Source organism: Schistocerca americana, unplaced genomic scaffold, assembly GCF_021461395.2.
Source record: "Schistocerca americana isolate TAMUIC-IGC-003095 unplaced genomic scaffold, iqSchAmer2.1 HiC_scaffold_47, whole genome shotgun sequence".
Taxonomy (NCBI): domain Eukaryota; kingdom Metazoa; phylum Arthropoda; class Insecta; order Orthoptera; family Acrididae; genus Schistocerca; species Schistocerca americana.
The window spans coordinates 980,001-985,000 of NW_025726203.1; the positions used below are offsets into that span (position 1 = coordinate 980,001).

The 5,000-nt window shown below is 62.8% G+C and overlaps 1 pseudogene; it reads left to right on the forward strand.

The window, feature by feature from the left end:
• LOC124583808 overlaps positions 1-5,000 on the forward strand; it is a 7,983-nt pseudogene that overhangs the window by 506 nt on the left and 2,477 nt on the right.

Genomic DNA, 5,000 nt, shown 5'->3' on the forward strand with positions numbered 1-5,000 from the left:
TGGGGCCGGCCGCCCGCGCGGAGCAATCCGCGGCGGGGTCGTGTCCGGTTGCCTTTCCACTCGCCGCGGGGTGGGGCCGTTCCGGTGTGCGGTGGGCCGCACTTCTCCCCTAGTAGGACGTCGCGACCCGCTGGGTGCCGGCCTACGGCCCGGGTGCGCAGCCTGTCCTTCCGCGGGCCTCGGTTCGCGTCTGTTGGGCAGAGCCCCGGTGTCCTGGCTGGCTGCCCGGCGGTATATCTGGAGGAGTCGATTCGCCCCTTTGGGCGCTCGGGCTCCCGGCAAGCGCGCGCGGTTCTTCCCGGATGACGGACCTACCTGGCCCGGCCCCGGACCCGCGCCGCTGTTGGCTCGGGATGCTCTCGGGCGGAATAATCGCTCCCGTCAGCGGCGCTTCAGCTTTGGACAATTTCACGACCCGTCTTGAAACACGGACCAAGGAGTCTAACATGTGCGCGAGTCATTGGGCTGTACGAAACCTAAAGGCGTAATGAAAGTGAAGGTCTCGCCTTGCGCGGGCCGAGGGAGGATGGGGCTTCCCCGCCCTTCACGGGGCGGCGGCCTCCGCACTCCCGGGGCGTCTCGTCCTCATTGCGAGGTGAGGCGCACCTAGAGCGTACACGTTGGGACCCGAAAGATGGTGAACTATGCCTGGCCAGGACGAAGTCAGGGGAAACCCTGATGGAGGTCCGTAGCGATTCTGACGTGCAAATCGATCGTCGGAGCTGGGTATAGGGGCGAAAGACTAATCGAACCATCTAGTAGCTGGTTCCCTCCGAAGTTTCCCTCAGGATAGCTGGTGCTCGTACGAGTCTCATCCGGTAAAGCGAATGATTAGAGGCCTTGGGGCCGAAACGACCTCAACCTATTCTCAAACTTTAAATGGGTGAGATCTCCGGCTTGCTTGATATGCTGAAGCCGCGAGCAAACGACTCGGATCGGAGTGCCAAGTGGGCCACTTTTGGTAAGCAGAACTGGCGCTGTGGGATGAACCAAACGCCGAGTTAAGGCGCCCGAATCGACGCTCATGGGAAACCATGAAAGGCGTTGGTTGCTTAAGACAGCAGGACGGTGGCCATGGAAGTCGGAATCCGCTAAGGAGTGTGTAACAACTCACCTGCCGAAGCAACTAGCCCTGAAAATGGATGGCGCTGAAGCGTCGTGCCTATACTCGGCCGTCAGTCTGGCAGTCATGGCCGGTCCTTGCGGCCGGCCGCGAAGCCCTGACGAGTAGGAGGGTCGCGGCGGTGGGCGCAGAAGGGTCTGGGCGTGAGCCTGCCTGGAGCCGCCGTCGGTGCAGATCTTGGTGGTAGTAGCAAATACTCCAGCGAGGCCCTGGAGGGCTGACGCGGAGAAGGGTTTCGTGTGAACAGCCGTTGCACACGAGTCAGTCGATCCTAAGCCCTAGGAGAAATCCGATGTTGATGGGGGCCGTCATAGCATGATGCACTTTGTGCTGGCCCCCGTTGGGCGAAAGGGAATCCGGTTCCTATTCCGGAACCCGGCAGCGGAACCGATACAAGTCGGGCCCCTCTTTTAGAGATGCTCGTCGGGGTAACCCAAAAGGACCCGGAGACGCCGTCGGGAGATCGGGGAAGAGTTTTCTTTTCTGCATGAGCGTTCGAGTTCCCTGGAATCCTCTAGCAGGGAGATAGGGTTTGGAACGCGAAGAGCACCGCAGTTGCGGCGGTGTCCCGATCTTCCCCTCGGACCTTGAAAATCCGGGAGAGGGCCACGTGGAGGTGTCGCGCCGGTTCGTACCCATATCCGCAGCAGGTCTCCAAGGTGAAGAGCCTCTAGTCGATAGAATAATGTAGGTAAGGGAAGTCGGCAAATTGGATCCGTAACTTCGGGATAAGGATTGGCTCTGAGGATCGGGGCGTGTCGGGCTTGGTCGGGAAGTGGGTCAGCGCTAACGTGCCGGGCCTGGGCGAGGTGAGTGCCGTAGGGGTGCCGGTAAGTGCGGGCGTTTAGCGCGGGCGTGGTCTGCTCTCGCCGTTGGTTGGCCTCGTGCTGGCCGGCGGTGCAGGATGCGCGCGCCTGCGCGGCGTTCGCGCCCCGGTGCTTCAACCTGCGTGCAGGATCCGAGCTCGGTCCCGTGCCTTGGCCTCCCACGGATCTTCCTTGCTGCGAGGCCGCGTCCGCCTTAGCGTGCTCCTCCGGGGGCGCGCGGGTGCGCGGATTCTCTTCGGCCGCCATTCAACGATCAACTCAGAACTGGCACGGACTGGGGGAATCCGACTGTCTAATTAAAACAAAGCATTGCGATGGCCCTAGCGGGTGTTGACGCAATGTGATTTCTGCCCAGTGCTCTGAATGTCAACGTGAAGAAATTCAAGCAAGCGCGGGTAAACGGCGGGAGTAACTATGACTCTCTTGGCGGGAGTAACTATGACTCTCTTAAGGTGGCCAAGTGGCGGCGGTGTGGCTGCATCCGGACTTGGCTTTTCGAAGTGCGGTCTTGATGTAGTCGTGCTGCTGCTGCGAGGTGCCTTCCTTGGGTTATAGTTACAGGGAGAGTGATGCGCAATACATGGGCCTAGCCCTCTTAGCCTCTCCTCTCCTGCGGTCTTCTCCCCTTCTCGTGGGCCCGCTGATTTTTAGCAGAGTGGAAGACCGCACCAGGGGCTTGGGGGGGTTACCAGCCCCCCCTCGCACTATCCCTTTTTTAGTTGGGGGCAGTAACCAGAGAAAAAGTGGTGGCCCTTCCGCTGAAGGTGCCACCCCAACTCCCCCAGCACCTAGCCGGCCAACCGGCCGTGCCGAAAATCTTGTAACTTTTGCAGCTGTATACGCCTGTAGTGAGTGCCACCGCAGCTTCACCACCAAAAACGGTCTCGGGGTCCATCGCCGCCGCCAACACCTTGCGGCCGCCAACGCGGAGATCGTCACGGAGAGGCATCGCGCGAGGTGGACGGAGGAAGAAGTCCTGTCGCTCGCCAAGGCAGAGGCCGAACTGTTCCTCGAGAGGGACGCCCGGTTCTTCTTTGTAAATCAAGAGCTCATCAGGATGTTCCCCGACCGAACGCTTGAGGCAATCAAGTGCCGACGGCGGCAAGCTGCCCACAAGCAGCTTGTCCGCCAATTCATGGAGGCGCTTGAGATCGGTCGGGGGGAAGAGCCGGCGTCCCGCCGGGGAGCGGCGAGCCCGCTGCCTGACGCGGGCGAGGCCGCTGCGCCGCCCGTCGACGCAGCCGAGGACTTCGCGGCCGACACCACCGGGCCGCCGCCGGAGGGGCCGACTGACGCCGCCATCTGGGAGCATCTGGCGGGGCTACCCGCTTCCGCCCAGCGTTTCTCTGCCCTGGATCGTGTCATAGGTCTGGGGCGGGGCACGCCGCCCGATGTCATCCTGGGCATGCTCCCGGATGCCCTTGCGTCGGTCGGGTCCAGAGGGGAGAGATCGATCACCAGGACACAGCGGCCGCGCCAACCATCGAAGCGGCCGCCTGCCGCGCCGCCGACGCAGAAGCGCAAGCGGCGCCGCTGGGAGTACGCGAGAACGCAGGATGCCTTCCGACGGTCGCGTGCGCGCTGCGTGCGCGGCCTCTTGGATGGCACCCTGCTCCAGCCGCCACCTGCCATCCCTGGTCTGCTGGACTTCTGGGCGGACCTCTTCACCAAGAAGCCCATCTCCACCGCGGGCTTCATTCGTGACCGCCTCCTCCCGCACTCAGAGCCTGTCGCTCTCGAGTGCATATGGGGGCCGGTCACACGTGAGGAGGTCGCCGCCGCGTTGCCGCCCAGGGGATCAGCAGCCGGGCCGGACGGCCTTACCCCAGCGGAGTTGCGGCGCCTGCCGCACGAAGTCCTGGTGAAAGTGATGAATCTCTTCCTTCTGGCCCGCGCCCTTCCGGAACGCCTGCTTCGCGCGCGGACGTCCCTTCTCCCGAAAACGGCTGCACCAACATCCCCCGCTGACTTTCGCCCCATTACGGTCTGCTCGGTGTTGGCGCGGACCTTTCACAAGGTTCTCGCGTCACGCCTGATGCGCGCTTGTGCTGTGGACGAACGTCAGCGGGCATTCATCCCTCGGGATGGGATGTTGGAAAATACCTTCATCTTGGACACTGCTCTCACCGACGCAGTTCGCTCCTGCCGCTCTGTCTTTGTGGCATCGATCGACGTATCTAAGGCATTCGATTCGGTAGATCATGCTGCCCTTCGCCCCGTGCTGAAGGCGCATGGCCTGCCGGATTGCTTTGTCGAGTATGTCGAGCGGTGCTACGAGGGCAGCACGACAGTGATAGCGGACGGCGCCGGCGTGGGCGTGTCTGTGCAGCCAGCACGGGGCGTTCGCCAGGGCGATCCCCTCTCCCCCCTCCTGTTCAACTTTGCGGTGGACTACGTTTTAGGCCAACTGCCCTCCCACATCGGAGCTCGGATCCTCGGTCGCAGAGTCAACGCTGCGGCCTTTGCAGATGACGTCTTGCTGTTTGCAGCGACCCCGAGGGGCTTGCAGTCCCTCATCGACGCAGCTACCGCAGCCCTCGCCCACCTGGGGCTGCAGATCAACGCCCGGAAGTGTTTCACCCTCGCCTTAGTCGCGTCAGGGCGCGAGAAGAAGGTGAAGGTGGACAGCAATGTCACCTTCACAGCAGGCAATACCACCATGCCTGCCCTGCGTGTGGGTGAAACCTTCCGGTACCTGGGGCTGCAATTTTCCACGGCGGGTCGCTGTGTCTTCAATCCACGTAGCCACCTGGTGGAGCAGCTTGACGTCATCTCCCGAGCTCCGCTGAAGCCGCAACAGCGCCTCCACGCTCTCACCAACGTACTTCTCCCTGGCCTGTACCACGGGCTGGCCCTCAGCCGCACCCGGGTGGGTGCATTGAAGTCGGCCGACGTTACCATCCGGGCCGCCGTCAGGAGATGGTTCCGCCTTCCGGCGGACACCCCCCTGGGATACTTCCACGCTCCTGTTGCCCAGGGGGGCCTCGGCATTCCATCTTGCCGATGGATGGGTCCGACCCTCCGTCGGTCCCGTCTCCTGGCGCTGAAGA